The following is an 18,405-nucleotide window of genomic DNA, read 5'->3' as shown; positions in this document are numbered from 1 at the left end:
ATCAAAATCAGAAACTATTTTGCAATTCTGTCTAACCCCCACCCCATGAACAAGGCAGTTTATTACTCAGACTGTGGTTGCTCCAAGGTTTCCACCTGATGTATGAACAGGTTTGTTCCAAACAAATTGTGTTTAAACTTGTCTGTGCAAGTGGATGGCGACAGAGAAATTCTTTCAGTTATTTACTTAGTCTCATAAAGATACCTTCCCAAAAAAAGACCCTAATTTTAAAAGCATTGCTGGATAGATCAGCTGAAAAGCAGATTCTCTGTATTTGAATCTTTCATGGGTGTAGGGGGGAAAAAGTTGTACCAGAGAAAGGAAACAACTCTTGCTATAAAATCATAGAAACCATTATTACACAAAAAATTCTCCATATAGGTCTGTTCACTTCTGAAGACCCTGATCTTGCCATCAGTCTTTTTAAAGTAAGGTTGAACCTAATGAAAATTATTTCGTGCCACAGAGTCTTGGATTGACCAGTACGATCCCAAGAATAATGTCCAGTCTAAACAGTGGCTTCTGAGGGGATCTGCCGGGCCAGTTCGATACACGGTCAAATGTCAGATCTCAGCTCAGAAGGTTATGTTTTTTGGAATTCTAAACACTAGGTAATCTTGAAAGATTTTCTTAAAGGACCCAGAATGAGTGCAAGGACTTTTTATGAAAACGTTTTTAGAAAATGGAAAATTGCATTGGTGAGGGAAAGACCAGGCACGTTGCCTCAGGGAATTATTTCTTTGCAGCATGACAATGCCCTTGTTCATTATTCAAGGTTCACAAGGGTGCTTCTACACGAATTTTGTTGGGTAACCTTACCCCAACCTCCCTTTGACTTCTTTTTTGTTCACAGTACCCAAATGCCATTTAAAAGACCGCCAAAAGAGCAATTTCAACGGGGTGCAAAGGGAGGACACAGAATTCTTCTTGGAAGGGTTAGAGAGCTGGAAATGGGTCTTGGGAAGTGTATAGACCTAGATGGAGGATATTTCTGTGTAACAGAGGTTTCTGTGATTTTCCTTACCCTGTGCAACTGTTTCCCCACACAACTCTGAAAGATGCAAGTAGAGAGAATCATAGAAGCCTGCGTACCTGTAAGGGAGTGCTGGTGGCACCGTGGTTGTGTGCTTAGCTGCTAACGCAGAGTTTGGCCATTTGAGCCACCAGCCACTCCAAGGGAGAAAGATGTGGCAGTGTCCTTCTGGAACGAGCACCACCTGGAAGCTCTGTGGAGCAGTTCTACTCTGTCCTGTAGGCTCTTAGGAGCTAGCATGGACTCCACAGCACACAACCCAAACCCAAAGTATACCGATCATCCAGAACAAATGAAATGTGATGTTACATTTGCATCATTTCTTTTTTAAAAAAATCATTTTATTGGCTTATACAACTCATCACAATCCATATCATTTCTTATATTATGAAATCAATAAAACTTTCATAATAAAGCAGAAGCTCTTTGGACACTCTTCCAATTTCCTTCCTTCCTTTTCCAATCTACACAAATAACCCATATCTTGAATTTTAAAATTTATATATGTGATATATACATCTTTCTCCTAATTCCCATTGCTGTGTTTTAAGTATATACTCATAATGATATGTGTAGAACTAGTTCAATTATTTTAACTCCTGGATGATGTGCAATCATATACTTACATATCATATAGTTTTTCCCATTTCTCCCAGTAATGGATGGTTTCCAATTTTTGATGCTACTATCAATGCTGATGTGAATAACTATGTGTGTATCCTTCCATTGTGCACATGTGTAAAATTTTTACTTTTGCACATAATAAGGATTACTTTCAGCAGCCCTAGTGTATTAAAGCGATCTACAGCTGACTGGAAAGGTAGATGGTTTGAGCCCAACAGCTGCTCTGAGGACAAAAGATGTGGCAGTTGGTTTCCGTAAAGATTACATTCTTGGAAATCCTATGTGGAAGTGGACTCTGTCCTCTAGAGTCATTATAATAAACACTGGTGTTACTGTGGGTTAGGCATTGGGCCGCTAACTGCAAAGTCAGTGGTTCAGGCCCACCAGCCACTCCATGGATGGAAGGAAGGTGAGGCCATCTGCTCCGGTAAGAGTTGATAGTCTTAGAAATACTGTTTGGGTTCCCTGAGTCAGAACCAACCCAGTGGCGATGAGTTTGGTTTTGTGGGGTCATTACGAGTCCAAGTTGAAACAACAGTCAGTGGGTTCAGGATTTCTTTGTTGTTGAAGTTAGGCGCGGACTGGTAGAACAACAGAAGGAAACACTGCACAACCCTGTCCTTGAGGATTGATCTATTGCAGCCCTTGTGTCAACCAATCTCTCTTGAGGGTCTTCCTCATTTTCCCTGACCCTCTACCTTACCAAACATGGCGTCCTTCTCTTAGGACGGCCCTCCTGGTACCATGTCCAAAGTAAGATGCAGTCTTGCTATTCTACCCTTTTATGAGCACTCTGGCTGCACAACTTCTAAGACAAAAGATCCTCCCAGACATATTTATATTTGTTCCTCTGGCAGCTCATCGTAGATTAAGTATTCTTTGTCAACACCGTAACTTTTCCATGCACCAAGTCTTCTTTGGTCCTCGTATTCATTATCCAGCTTTTACATGTATGTGAGAAATGTACTCAGAATGATACGTATGGATCTAGTTCACTTGAAAATATCATGGCTTGAGTAAGGTACACCCTAGTCCACAAAGTGAGATGTTTGTTTTTCAGTACTTTAAGAAGTCTTTTGCAGCAATTTTGCCTACTATAATATGTTGTTTGGTTTCTCTATTGCTGTTTCCATGAGCATTGATTGTGAATCCAAGGAAAATGAGATCTTTGACAACATCACTATTTTCTCAGTTTAAACTAAAATTCTTATTGATGCCGCGTGAGCTTATTTTTTTTTCCCTCTCTCTCTAATCCATCCTGAGGTTGTAGTCTGCCATGGTCATCTTCATATCTTGGACTTTCTTTGATTAAATATGGTGAAATGACACAACAGGACATGCACCTTTACTGATTTTAAACCATGTAATACTCCCTTGGGCTCAAATGAATGCATCTTGGGTTTAGGTACAGGTTCCATATGAATACAATTAAATGTTCTAGAATCCCCATTCTTCACAGTGTTACCCATAAATCGTTATGACACACACAATTGAATATCCTTATATAATCAACAAAACACAGAAACATCTTTCTCATATCCTCTGCTTTCAGCCAAGATCCATGTGACATTAACAATGATAACACAGCCCAACAACACAATTTGTGTATCTTAGTTTTTAGGCCTGTTTCTGGGGTTACTTGGGGCACTGATTCAGAAAATTGCTTTGGATAGACTGCATCTGCTCTAGTTTTTAGATACGGTGTTCCACTAGATTTGCAGCTATTAAGTGATACTAATTTATTACTTTAATCATGTAGTTTTATATGTGAGAGTTCAGACCCACAAATTATGGAATAAGACAAAAAAGGTAAGAAATCACTTATCTTTTTTAGTTATAAAGGGACTTCAAGGGAAGGTGTATATGGACCCATGGTGGCTAGTTGGTTACACATTGAGCTGCCAACCATAAGGGCAGTGGTTCGAACCCACCTGTCACTCTGCAGACTTTAAAGATTTAAAGGTTTGGAAGACCAAAGGGGTAGTTTTTCCTCTGTCCTATAGATTGCCATGAGTTAGAATGAGTTATTTGGATGGCAGCGAGTTTATCTTTTTGGTAGGGGAGGCTGTCCAATACATACAGAAACTACAAGTTGGATACTGCAAAGGCAGAACACAACCTGAAAAGAGTGGAAAAGGGAAAAGGCAGATCTATGGAAGCTGTGAGGGTGATTTAGAGTGTTGAACATGTAAGACTTCATAACAATTTTCATCAGTATTTTGAAGATCTAAATTTTCTTCAAATTATGCATTAAACACTTCCAAACACATTTTAATATAGAGAAGTGAATACATAATTCATATTAAATGATCCAGAGGTGAGCTTAACTCCAAGCTTCTTGATAAGAAAAATTCTAACATTTTTCCTTAAAGAGTTTCTGCACAACTGGGGAAGTTGTGCCACTTTACAAGAAGACTGGGACATTTTAATTTCATCGAGGAGTTCAACTCCGACAGACCCATTTTGCATTTCAGGACATTTGAGTGTCTTTATCATACCAAACTCACTGTCAGATAGTTGATTTCCACTCCTGGTGACCAAACAGGATAGAAGAGGAGCTTCTCCAGTGCTTTTCTTAGGCTGTAAATCTTTACGGGAGCAGGGGCGTCTCATCTTGCTTGATTAACTGACCTTGTGGTTCGCAGGCAGACTCATCACTGACAACGCCACTACGGCTCCTTATTTATTGTACTGAAAAACCCCAAGCCCGCTACCATAGAGTCAATGGTGACTCATGATGCCCCTGTAGTTCAGAGCACAACTGCCTCTCTGGGTTTCCAAGACTATTAACTCTACAGGAGTGTATATATGTCTTATTTCGGACCCCTTTTAAGGTAACAATTTAGAACTGCCTGCTATTCAGTTCCTAATAAAAGTGAAATTATACTTGGGGAGAATTCCAAGTTCATGTGGTTTGCATGTTCAGAGTCTTTGGATAGATGAACATCATCTGAAGTATGAAGTATGTGTAGTACAGCAGAAACTACTTTAAATAAAGCCAGTGTGCACTTCATCTATCTCAGGCTAGCTAACGCTCCATGAAAATATCTTGATTTTTTTTTATAGGTGAGCAAAGTGAAGAGTAATATAAGGCATATTTTCTGTATTAAAAACTAGAACTGATGGGGAAAACTGGTGCCATTTTTTAAAATTAGGTCAAATGCAGCCCAGAAACAAGTCAGTTTTTGTAGCAGGAAAATGTGAATTGGTCCATGTAACACTTGTTCCATGCCCTCTTCTGAGTCCAGCTTGAGTTTCTGCCAGTTCCTCCTCATTGTACTGCCATGACCATTTTTAAATTATCTTCAACATTTTACTTGTATTCATGATGTTGCTTGACAACTTCTGCATTTTATAGGATCATCTTTCTTTGAAATGGGTGCAAATAGGGATCTTGTTCAATTAGTTTACCAGGTAGCTGTCTTCCAAATTTCGTGGCATAGAACAGTGAGTGACTTCAATGTTGCTTACTGAAATATTTTTTCTTTTTTTAAAGTCCAAAATGGGTTTATTGAGATGGCTTCCCACCCATCTCGATTTTTTTTTTTTTAATTGCTGCTTCCATCTGAAGGAGCCTCCTTCTCTAAGGCTTGCTTTCCCTCCTGTAGGATGACAGAAGACAGTAGAACAGCTAACACACAAAACTACTGTTTGAGCATAGCTGAAGATTGTGATTTTATAGCAGCCTGGCTATTTGACATCCCTGAAGTAGGAATTGGGGCTCTGTACCAGACACTTCTTGTGTTTGCTCTTCTGGAGAGGGTGGAAGGATGTCCGTTTCAATAGGCGTGCTTGCGTGGGAAAGCCCTCACCATTTCTACTGGTAATCTGTCAGTTCCTGGAACCTCTTTTTTTGGTCAGTGTATTCAGTGCAACTTGGACTTAATTTAATACCATTATTTCTTAATCACAACTGCTTCTTGAAATGGTTCAATGTTGACCAATTCTTTTGGTCTTTTGGTCTTCTTTTGATATTTCTTGAATTATTCAGTATTTTTCCATAGATTCCTTCAGTATTACAACATGAGTGTGAGTATTTTTTCCAGTTCTTTCAACTCAAGAAATGCTGAGCACATTCTTCTTGTTCTGTTTCTTTTCTTTATTTTTTTATTTTATTTTTTTTGTTCTTTTGTTGTTGTTGTTCTGTTTCTTAACTCCAGGTCCTTGCATATTTCATTGTAATTCTGTACTCTGCCTTCTTGGGCTATCCTCTGAAATCTTCTGTTCAGCGCTACCACTTAATTACTTTTACTTTTCTAGCTAATCTCTGTTCAAAGCAGATTTGAGTCTCTTCTCATATTCATTTTGGTCTTTTCTATTTTTCTAATGCCTGTTTGTTTTCCGAGTGTAAGATGGCCTTTATGCTATTTCATAGTTCATCTAGTCTTCATTCATCAGAGAGCTCAGCTCTTCACTCACACCTTAGATTGTACACAATCTCTCTGTCTGCCATTGAGTCAATGCTGACTCATAGCCACCCTATAGGACAGGGTAGAACTGCCCTTTGGGATTCCAAGACTTTTACTATTTAGGGAATAGAAAGCCTCATCTTTAACAAAGCAGCTGTCATTTTGTACAGCTAACCCTGCAGTTAGCAGCCCAACACTCTAGATGGTCCCATTTAGTCTTTGCATTTAAATGCCAAGAATTCCAAATTTTTCTTTTTAGGCAAGACTCTGTCATTAAGAATGTAGTTGATATTCATTGGCTATTTTTTTTATTTCCTTCTTTCCCCCCCATGTCTATAAGATAGGCAGGATAAACAGTACTGAGAAAATAATGTGACTGATGGTTCTGGGGGGAGGATGTGGGAAAAAGGGAGGGGAGCCAACAATTCCAGGGACAAGGGAACAATAAGAGATCTAAAATCGATGGTAAGGAGGCCATAGGATGCCTGGTGGCGTTTGATCAAGTGCAATGTAGTCGAGAGGAAGTATGGCGAGCCAAATGAAGGTCGACCATGATAGTGAGACAGGCAGAACATAAAAGGGAATAGAGGAAAAAAGTAGGAGGCAAAAGACATTTATAGAGGTATAAATATAGGCAAGTATATATGTAAATATATTAATATATTGATAGGGATATAGATCTATGTATATATATTTATAGGTTAAGTATTAAGGTGGCAGACAGACATTGGGCCTCTATTCAAGTTTTCCTTCAATACAAGAACACTTTGTTCTAATAACCTGGCATTCTGTGATGCTCACTTTCCCTCATGATTGCTGAAGACAAAATGGGTGCTTAAGCTAATGTGGTGAAGAAAGCTGGTGGTGCCCTGCTATTACAAGATATAGGGTTTGGAGTCTTAAAGGCTTGAAGTTAAACAAGCGGTCATCTAGCAGGGCAGCATCAAAGCCCATATGGAAGAAGCACACCAACCCGTGTGATCACGAGGTGTCAACAGGATCAGGCATCAGAATACCCAAAATAAACAACAATTTTGATGCGAATGAGGGTCTCAAGAAAGGGATGAGTAAGCTAGGGTGCAACATGGCACTGATGAAACACACAATGTTCCTCTAGTTCTTCAATGCTTCCTCCTCTACCCCCACTGTCGTGACCCCAGTTCTACCTTACAAGTCAAGCTAGACCAGAAAATGTACACTGATACAGATAGGAGGTCTCCACACACAGAATCCAGGACAGATAACCCCTGAGGACCAATCATGAGAGTAGCGATACCATGAGGATAGGGGAAGGTGTGGGGAGAATGGGAAAATGGGTCACGGTGATCACCATGATAACGCCTACCCTCCCTCCCCGGGAGGGACGAACAACAGAAATGTGGAGACAGCGGATGGTGTAAAATATGAAAATAAAAATAATTGATACATTTTCAAGGGTTCACAAGAGTGGGGTGGGAGGGGGAGAAAGAGGAGCTGATATCAAGGGGTCAAACAGAAAGAAAATGTTTTGGAAATATGATGGCAACATGTGTGCAAATGTACTTGATACAGTTGGTGTATGGATTGTTATAAGAGCTGTAAGAGCCTCCAGTACAATAACAAAAAAGAATGTAGTTAACAAGCCCCATGAGCTACCTAGTGAATATCTCAAAATGATTAGAACCCATATAATATTCTTTATTTCCTTCCCCTACCATAGAAACTTACTCTTCATCATCTTGTAAGTGAATCTGCCTGCTCTCATCGAGCTGCAGCCTAGGAGCCCTTCTTTGACCTTACAGCTCTGTTTCTATCCCCGTTGTTGTTGTTAGGTGAGTAAACAGCCGAGTAAACAGTGTGGAGGCCATGTCTGAACTCCACAGGCTACACAGAGACAGAATCCCAACTCCACACCAACCCAAGGCTGATGGCCACAAAACAGGTCACGTGTGCCTCCACCCTCCGTCTTTTACCCTATTCTGATACCAACTGCTACTCCCGTGGCACTCAACTTTGCTGCTGGGTTTATAATTTGTTACAGTGGACCCACAAGAACTTTAAGACAAAACTCACAATTTGGGGAGTTTATTAGGGAAACTAACAGGTTACCAGGATCAGAAAACACGGAGGAAGCAGTCTTTGATCCACAGCAGCACCTCTTCTCAGCCAGCAACTGTGTATCTCTCTGGTCCTTAGCCTCTCGGACATATGGTCCTTTGGCCTTGGCTTTGTTGATTGGACCAGGAAGCCCACCACTGCTCTGCCTCACAGTCTCCTCCTTTTTGATCTCCGTGCTGAAGCCCGTGGTACCTCTGCCACTTCAGACAGGGATCTTGCACATGGTCCACTGATGGCTATACTTTGATGGACCCAGGATTCTCTGTTCCTACTTCTGAGACGTCTCTTATACACAGAGGAAGGGCAACCAGAACTAACCAATCGATCCCCACGATTAGTGGTTCACACACATTGTACTATTCGTAATTGGCATATTACAGTGAAATGGCTAGAAGATTCATGAGTAAGTAACTGCACTTCACCACAGGTACCATGGAAAGTGAAGCTTCTGCTTTGAGAGTTTTCACTTATAGAAATTGCTATCAGTTTAGTTCAAGCTAGTATTATCTCTGGATTTCTCCAGTAACCTGTTAATTTTCTCATTTGTATACTCATTGGCCACAATTCATTTTTCACACAGCATTCACATGATTTTCATAAGTGATTATAATGTTCATCATAATGATCATAAGTTCATCATTATTAACCATTGCATGTAGATTAAAATACAAATTCTTAATTTGGTGTGTAAAGTTCGGTGCAAGTTGGCAATTGCTTTGACCTTGTCTTTCCGCCCCTTTCTATTGTACGTTCAGCCACATGAGCCTTTCTATTCCTGGAACTGTCCCGGTTTATTCCTATCAGAACCGTCACAGTTGATGTTCTCTGCCAGGAATATTTTGCTCCCAGCTCTTTGAGTGAATCACTCCTTCCTGTCATTCAAGTCTCAGTTCCAGTGTCAGGCATTGATTGATGACTTTGCTAGGGCCCAATCTAAATTGGCCCACTTCCTATTATTATCACCACTTTCCCTTCAATTTTCTCACAGAGTTTATAACTACCTAAAATTAACTTGTTCCTTTATTTTTAACTTGCAATCTGCCCCCTCTCACTAGAATTGGGCTTTATCTGTCTGGTCCACTCAAGTGGCTCCATCTCCAGAGCAGTCTGCGAGCATGTCCCACTAAGTCTCCATGTTATATATGCTCTTGGTATTAATGTGTAGCAGGAAGAGCTTTTTAAAAGAATGTTTTCAATAAATTATTTTGCTTTCTTTCCCAACATATTTGCCATGAACTTTGCAGCCAATTTTATAGATTTCTTTGTAGTAGTGACTTCTCCCTGTTTGCTTGTTTTGATGTGGAGTGCGCTCTTTCTTAAAAGAACAGTTTTGTTGGCCTATAACTCACATGTCATACAATTCAATAGTGCACTCGCAGCAGGAAGAGTTGTACCATCACCACCACCACAGTCAGTTTAAGAACATTAGCTTCATTCTTGTCCTCAATCATTATTAGCTCCTCATTTTCCCCTAACTTCCTCTGCTAGACCCTAAGGACCCATTAATCCAGTTACTATCTCTATATTTATTTACCTTTCTTAGATTTCACAGAGAAAAACATTTCTAAAACAGCAAATTAACAACAATAACAGTAAAACAGATAAAAGCCTCAATTGACAAGAAAGCAGAAAATATTAAAAGTTAGAACAAATTAAAAATGGATCAATAGGAAGATCAAAATATAAGGTGTTAAATTTTTTTTTAAAAAAAGATCATTTTATTGGGGGCTCTTACAGGTGTTAAGTTTTAACCTACCTGTACCTGCACTTCCCAGAGCATTCTGCATGATAGGAAGGTATTCAGAAATCTGTAGTCAGAGGGCATGTGTATTCTCCCTTTACTTTTTTTCTTTTTTAATGGAAACAACTTTGAAATGGGTCAAAGAGAAGATAAAAGGATACTACATTTTAACCTAACTACATCTGTCATAATCGACTTTATGATGTTCACTATCTGATAACAGGCTATTCACATATATCAGCTATGATTAAAGTGGATTCTCCAGAGGCTTAATCCATGTGTGGATCCTGCCCATGGATTTTGGAGCGCAGCCTTGAATAATGCCTTTGCAGCTCGGGGAAAGTCTACCCGTAGGGCCAGAACTCCTCAGGTTCATATTGGAAGGCGCCAGTTGTGTGCGTGTTCGAAAGCAGTGGTTTTCAAAGTGAGGTTCACCCACTCTCGAGAGCCCAAGGCCCTTTCAAGAGATCCCCAAGGTCAAAACCTATTTCAAACAGTACTAGTTTAGTACTTAGACGGCTACTGCCTTTGCAGCCATGTTAGCACTTGCATTAATTGTGCAGTTGAGTAAAACTGTGGAAATGTTAGCACAAATCAAAGTTGTGATAATGAAGCATGCTGCCATTATTAATTCCTCACTGTTAAGAAAAAATGATGCTTTTGATGAAGCTGCAAAATGTATTACATCTTGAGCATTGAATACACATCTTTAATATATTAAGTTTGATAAAATTGCAAATTTTGTTATTTAGTACACAAAGTCACCTTTGGCTGTCTGTGATTTGCAGCTTTCAGAGAGCTGCCAGCTTGAGCATTAGATTACTTAGCACACTATTTTTATTTCTTCAACAGTAATTAATAAGCATTTTCTGCACCTGGCACCCATCCCAGAGAGGAGCTTTAATATGAAGACAGAGAAAAAGGAATATGTTATTTCTTTCAAATATATCTCGCTTTCTTAGATATTTATGTTACAAATTTCTATTTTAAAAACAGAAATCAAGAAACATCTTGCTTTGAGGGCTAGCAACAGGTGTTTCCGGCACTTTAAAATTTCCTAAGTGTCTAGGGTGGTAGAGGATCTCTATTAAGCCATTTAACTTTAGATGGAATTTTAGTCCTCTTTGTCATTTCTAAAGAACCAGCTGCTCCATGGGAGAGACATGAGCCTGTGTGCTTTGGAAAGATTGACAGGGTTGGAAATGCTTTGATGTCAGTGGGTTTGCCATTTATGTTAAATACCTTGAGAGTAAGATTCTTGAAGGAGTACATTGACTTTCTATTTTTATACTTAATTTGGTGGTTATATTTCTAATGTCTAGTAGGCCTATTATATGTTTCTGGTTTTTGTATATTTTTAGCCATAGTCCCCATAAAGCATTGCCATTTCCCAAGAATGTGTACTACTTTGGTGTCTTAAAAGCCTCTTAACACTTAGCAGTGCAGAAACTCCTTCCATTGAATTTTGGTTTGGAAAATAAGGTTACTTTAGGAACCTTTAGGAACATGCACTTTCACTTTTACAAAAGAAATTTCCAAGGAGGTCAAAGATTAAATGTGAGAAAATAAAAGCAAAAAAATATTAAGAGATCCTGGAGACTGTAGCCCTTAGACCTTTCAGATCTGAACTGAATCCCACCTATAGCCTCCATGTCAGGATCAGTGTCACAAGCAGTCGCTCATTATTATGGCCACTGTGTTGAGGGTCTTCCTCTTTTTGATGACCCTTTATCAAACATGGTGTCCTTCTCCAGGGACTGATTCCTCCTGGTTACGTGGCAAGAAGACATGAGGTGAAGTCTTACCATTCTCTAGTCCGAGGAGCATTCCAGCTGTATGTCTTCCTAAACATGTTGGTCATTCTTCTGGCAGGCCATGGTGTCGTCAGTATTCTTTACCCACACCTTAACTCAAAAGACAGCAGTTCACCTCCAGCATCCTGTATTCATTGTCCAGCTTTCCTATGCACATGAGACCTTTGAAAATAACAGGACTTGGGTCAGCTACTCCTTAGTGTCTACAAAGCGATAGCTTTGCTTGTCAACACTTTGAGAGGTTTTTGCAGCATTCTTGCACAATGCAGGGAATGGATTTCTGGACTACTGCTTCCCGGGTGTTGATTGTGGATCCAAGCCAACCAAAATCCTTGACAACGCTCAAAAAGTCTTTTTCTGGGTGTCATACTGTTCAGTGGTCCATTTGTGAGGAATTTCGCTTTCTATATGTTGAGGTTTAATCCACTGTAGTCTTTGATCTTTATCTGTAAGTACTTAAAATCTTCACTTTCAGCAAGTAAAATTGTCATCTGCATATTATAGGTTATAATAATGAAGCTATTTTTCATCTAGTCAGGCTGCTTAGATTATTGGCTCAGCATGCAGACTGAGTATGGTGTGTTAGGCTGAGTTGACTAGAGAAACAAATCCAGAGACACTCGTGTGTGTAAGAAAGAGCTTTATATGAAGTAGTAATTATATCTCAAAACATCCTGGCCCAGTCCAACTCAAGTCCATTAGTCTAGTACTAGTCCCATAAGCCCTCTTTCAGACTCACAGTCACAAACCATGATGTAGAACGCAGGAATATCACAGGTTCTATATCACTCTGGGTGCAGAGCCATGTGGATCCAGTGGTAGTAGACACATCACGGGGCTCTGGCAGCAATCAGAGGTAACCACCAGGAAGGTGAAGTCCAAGAGGGAAGGGGAGGTTCCCAGGACTCCTTATGAGGAGGCCATGCCCACAAGGAGGCACCATCAGGTTGTGTGACCTGATGGAAAGGTGGAATACCACCCTTGCACTTTGATATATCTTCAAGTTGACATAAAATTATGTAACTACCGCATATGTAAGGATTCTCCTGATACTAAACTTAGACTATCCCATTCGGTTCCTCCTTGGTTCTGCATGAGCACAAGCAAGTGTTTTGAAATTCCCATTCTTTATGTGATCCATAGTTTGTTTTGACCACATTGATTTTGCTGTAGTTAATAAAACACAGGTACATATCTTTCTGGTATTCTTGCTTGCAGCACAAATCCTCTCACATTAGCAAAATATCTCTCATTCCATGTTCTCTTCTGAACCCTGCTAAAATTTCTGTCAGCTCCCTGTTTTTGAAATATCTTCAGCAAATTTTAAATTGTGTGTGATATTAATAACACTTAGATAATTTCCATATTCTGTTGGATGACTTTCTCTGAATGGGCATAGATATGGATCTCTTCCAGTCCATTGGCCAGATAGCTGTCTTCCCAATTTCTTGGCATAAACAAAATGAACATTTCCAGTGCTGCAGCCCAATTGGTATTCCATCAATTTGTGGACCCATGTTTTTCTAACACCTTCCCTGCGGCTTGAACATCTTTCTTCACTGGTTCTTGATCATACGCTGCCTCCTGAAACAGATGAGTAGTAGATCAATTCTTATTGGTACAGTGACTAACGTTTCCTGCATTGGTCAGTATTTTAGTTTGCCCGTAGAATCCTTCAAGGTTGAAATTTGAGGCTTGGTTTTTACTCTATTCTTTTCAGCTTGAGAAATAGCCTTCTGTCTCCAATTCTTTGTATGTTTTATTATAATACTTTGTCTTCTTAAGCTTTTCTTTGATATTTTATGTTAAGGTCTTTTATTTACTAAATTCTTCCTTTTGCTTTAGCTTCTCTATTATTACACCTCTCTTTTAATGAAAAATATTTTAAGTTCTTTTTCTCCACAAGTTTCTGTATTTTATAGGTTCTGGTTTTCATAGGTTTTACTGTATTAAATTTGAAACATTACATAACCCCATTGTAAATGGTACTTCAGTTTGAGTATAGCATCTGTTGACATACAATTTGTTATTATATATGAATTTATGGTTTTGTATTTAATTTTGAATTTGCATTAGTTTATTAGTTGTATAAGAGTAAATAAGCCCAGCAATTTGTGCCCATTTAAGAGACAGAGAATCAGAGCCAACAACTGGGAGATGTTACAAGCAGGAAAGCATTGTCTTTTCTTCAGTAAAGGGAGGGATGGATCATGCTACTTGTCAGATTTGGACATGGTGCTCAACAGTAGGAAGATGGCAGTTATGTAAGAAAGCAAGTTGCCAAGCACTGTATGTAGTGAAAATCCATTTAAATAAATGCAAATATGCAAAAATAAACAGAGGGTGTGTTTCTGTTTTTAAGTATGGTAGCAAATGGATAAACAGAGGCGTTGAAAGATAATCCATCAAGGTGGGGTGGAGAAAGGGGAAACCAATCACAATGATCTAATATAACCTCCTCCCTGGGGAACGGACAACAGAAAAGTGGGTGAAGGGAGACATCGGTCAGTGTAAGACATGAAAAAATAATAATTTATAAATTATCTTTAAAAAAATCATTTTATTGGGGGCTCATACAACTCATCACAATCCATCTATCATGTCAAGCACATTTGTACATTTGTTGCTGTCATCATTCTCAAAACATTTTTTTTCTACTTGAGCCCTTGATATCAGCTCCTCATTTTTCCCCTCCCTCCCCCACTTACCCTCCCACACAAACCCTTGATAATTTATAAGTTGCTATTATTTTTTTCATGTCTTACACTGACAGATGTCTCCCTTCACCCACTTTTCTGTTGTGCGTCCCCCAGGGAGGGGAGTATATGTAGATCCTTGTGATCTGTTCCCCCTTTCTTCCCCACTTTCCCTTTCCCTTCCTGGTATCACTACTCTCATTATTGGTCCTGATGGGTTTATCTGTCCTGGATTCGCTGTGTTTCCAGCCCTATCTACCAGTGAACATCCTCTGGTCTAGCTGGATTTTTAAGGTAGAATTGGGATCATGATAGTAGGGGGGAGGAAGCATTAAAGAACTAGAGGAAAGTTGTATGTTTCATCATTGCTGTACCTGCACCCTGAGTGGTTCATCTCCTCCCCAAGACCCTTTTGTAAGAGAATGTCCAGTTGCCTACAGATGGGCTCTGGGTTTCCACTCCGCACTCGCCCTCATTTACAATGATATGATTTTTTGTTCTTTGCCTGATATCTGATCCTGTTGACACCTTGTGATCACACAGGCTGGTGTGCTTCTTCCAGGTGGGATTTGTTGCTTCTGAGCTAGATAGCCACTTGTTTAAGCCTTTAAGACCTCAGACGCTATATCTTTTGATAGCCAGGCATCAAGAGCTTTCTTCACCACATTTGTTTATGCACCCACTTTGTCATCAGGGATTGTGTCGATCAGGTGAGCATCATGGAATGCCAGTGTAATAGAATAAAATGTTCTTGCACTGAGGGAGTACTTGAGTAGAGACCCAGTGTCCATCTGCTACCTTAATACTAAACCTATACATATATGCACATAGGTCTATTTCCCTCATTGTCACATATAAATATATTTACACATGTACATGCCTGTATTTAGACCTCTATACATGCCCTTTGCCTCCTAGTTTCTTCCTCTATTTCCTTTTACTTTCACTTGTCCCACTATCATGTTCAGCTTTCATTTGGGTTACAGTAATTCCTCTCGGTTACATTACCCTTAGTCATGTCCTACCAGGCCTCCTACACCCTCCTCACCACTGATTTGGATCACTTGTTGTTTCCTTGTCCCTGGGGTTAACACCTACTTCCTTTTCCCTGGCCTACCACTCTCCATGTCCTGGAACCATTGGTCCCGTTGTTTTCTCCTCCAGATTGTTTATCCAGTCTATCTTATCTAGATAGACCTGCAGAGATAATAATATGCACAAAAACAAGACAGAGCAAAACAAAGCAACAAAATAAAAGAAAACAAAACAGCAACAAACCAACGACAGAAAAAGAAAAGCCTGTAAATAGTTCAAGGTCTGTTTGTTGACCTTTAGGAGTGTTTTTCGGGCCAGTCTGATGGTTTGCCACGCTCTGGTCCCACAGTCTATTTTTGGTCTTCCCTGGGAGCTTCGTTGCTCTGTTCCCCTGGCTGTTCTGTTGCACACCCTTAGTGTTTTGCCCTCAGTGTGGTTGGGTCAGATCGGGCGCCATTCCTGCAATGTGTCGCCAGTGTTGTCCCCAACAATTTATAAATTATCAAGGGTTCATGAGGCAGGGAGGGTAGGGGAGTGAGAGGGGAAAAATGAAGAGCTGATACCAAGGCCTCAAGTAGAAAGCAAATGTTTTGAAAATGATGATGCCAACAAATGTACAAATGTGCTTGACACAATGGATGCATGTATGTATTGTGATAAGAGCTGTATGAGCCTCCAATAAAGTGATTTTCAAAAAAGAAGAAAGATAATCCATCAAACTTGATAGGGTTCCCTCTGAAGAGAGAAATTGTTGGGATTGGACAGAATGGGAATAGTCACTTTTTTAGTCTAAGACATATTTCTGTTTCGTTTGAGTTCTCTCGATAGGGTTAAATTTAATTTAATTTTTTACGTATGAATATTGTCAAGTGTATATAAAAGTGGAGAGAATAATCTCATGAGTTCCAATATATTTGTCAGCCAGCATAAAAATGATCAACTCTTAGGAGGTCTTACTTATCCTGCCAACTCCGCCTTCCACCTGGATTGCTTTGAGTCAAGTCCAAGACATTTCATAATTTCATTTGTAAATATTTCATCATTGGGTCCAACTCCTAGTGACCTTATCAGATCACATGACCTTGGGTTGGCTGCTGAGCTCTTGAACACTGGGCCACGAGGGCTCATTATTGGAAGGATAGTTGGAGGTGCAGCTAGAAAGCTAAGTAGGACCCTCCAGTTCCATTTCCCATCAGATCAAAACACTGATCTTGGTGGTCATAAAAGGAGGAAAAGAAACATTGAAATAGACCCTCAGTGCTCTCATAGCTCAGGCTAGTTATAAAAAGCATCAGGCTAGAGTGAGTTTGCTTCCTCAGTGCTCCGAAGGCTGAGTTACATGAGTACAGCTCTGGGCAGCTGGGGCTGCAGGAGCCTACACTATTATTGCATTTGTGGGAGGAGTCTCATGTCTAGCTTTTTTGTCCCTTGGTTAATGGAAGTTAAAAAAAATTAAGAAGGGTAAATTGGAGTTAGAGCTTGAGAATTAGGTGGAGAAGTGTGATTGCATTTCATACGCAGCATTGGCGAGCTGGGGAGCCCTGTTGGCACAGTGGTTAAAGCACTCTGCTGCTCATGGAAAGGACGTTGCTAATTCAAACCCACCAGCAGGTTTTCAGGAGAGAGATGTAGCAGTCTGCTTCCATAAAGACGACAGCATTAGAAACCCAATGGAGCTAGTTCTCCCGCGCCTATAGGGTCACTATGAACTGATAGCAGCCCACGGGCAGGGAGTTTTGGTATGGTTTGGTGGAGAACCTCTGTCTGCACAGTGTAAGCATGGACTACAGGTATAGGAAGGACCATGGCAATGATATTGGAGGCAGTGGGACCTGAGAGTAATGGGGTTCTTCAATGGGTTAGCCTAGGCCCGTGATCAGATTTTAACATTGGTAAAGTGGGATAACAGTGGGACACCATTGATAAAACTCATATCCTGGCAAAATAGCCACATGGCAGCCGAAAACTGTATACCCTAGCTTGTCGTGCATTCTTTCCAAAACTCGGGACTTTTTAAAAACGCTGCAGGACGCAGGAAAAATTGTTATTGGGCCTGTCCCGCCAAAAGCAGGGGGGATGGAGTGGAAAACAGGAAACATGAACTGCTCTGGGTGCAGAACAGTGAGACTTGATGAGGGTCAAACTAGTCTCAGGTGCTGTGACCTTTGAGTCTTCTGTAGTGCCAGTCACAGACACAGCAAGCCTGGGGAGGAGGAGAAGCTGTTTGAGGCTGACCACACTGGCTCACTGGGCACCAGCACCTAAGCATAAAGCCTGTGGCAGAGAGTCACAGGGAGGTGATTGAGAGGGCGATTTTAGGGTGTTCTTGTAACTGAGGATAGGACTTGGGGGGACAGGGGAGGGGGCCTACATTTCGGGAGCTGGAGAAGACAAGAGAAAATGAGTGGTGTAACTAGGGTTCCCAAAGGTGCTTGAATCCTAGCTCACTCCTACCTCTCACTCCTCTGTCCTACCTCTAGCTAGTTACTTGGTTGAAAAGCCAGCATTTGACAAAGTCATTCCTGTACCTTAAGATAGTCCTCTATTAACATGCAGGTGTCCCTGGGAAGGGTAATCCATTAAGTCTTGAATGCTATTAATATACTGTCATGATGAGATGCTTTCTAAGTGACAATTTTCTGACAGTAGCTCCTTGAAGAATAAGACACATGATAAAGATGTTTTGATCCAGGGAGAAGGGTAACAGAAGGGTGGAAAGGTGGGGCAGGGTTAGGGTGCTCTGCAGATAGGGCCTAGGTAGCAGAGACTGCATCAGAACTCAAAAGTTGTGGGTCCTAGCAGTGCATAATCCCTGGGCCTGTTGTTATATCCCCCTGTAGCCTATTTTTCCTGTTTTGTTTCCACACTTTGATTGGAAGGAATACTTTTGTGGTAATCCTTTCTTTTTTAAGAATTAATACCAAACTAGTCCCAAGAAGTTGGAGAATAAAAACGT

The 18,405-nt window shown here is 40.4% G+C and overlaps 1 protein-coding gene and 1 non-coding gene across 3 annotated transcripts in view; both read left to right on the top strand.

Moving 5' to 3' along the window:
• Nucleotides 1-18,405, top strand: part of CHMP3 (charged multivesicular body protein 3) — a 68,386-nt gene that overhangs the window by 31,119 nt on the left and 18,862 nt on the right. The gene's annotated exons all lie outside the window — the stretch shown is intronic.
• Nucleotides 16,621-16,739, top strand: LOC142462039 (small nucleolar RNA SNORA61). Its single transcript, XR_012787186.1, has one exon. It is a non-coding gene; the product is annotated as a small nucleolar RNA SNORA61 (small nucleolar RNA).

This window comes from Tenrec ecaudatus, chromosome 11 (genome assembly GCF_050624435.1).
Source record: "Tenrec ecaudatus isolate mTenEca1 chromosome 11, mTenEca1.hap1, whole genome shotgun sequence".
NCBI classification, from domain to species: Eukaryota; Metazoa; Chordata; class Mammalia; order Afrosoricida; family Tenrecidae; genus Tenrec; species Tenrec ecaudatus.
The sequence above is the reverse complement of the archived record's forward strand: the minus strand, read 5'-3'. Positions and strand labels throughout refer to the sequence as shown.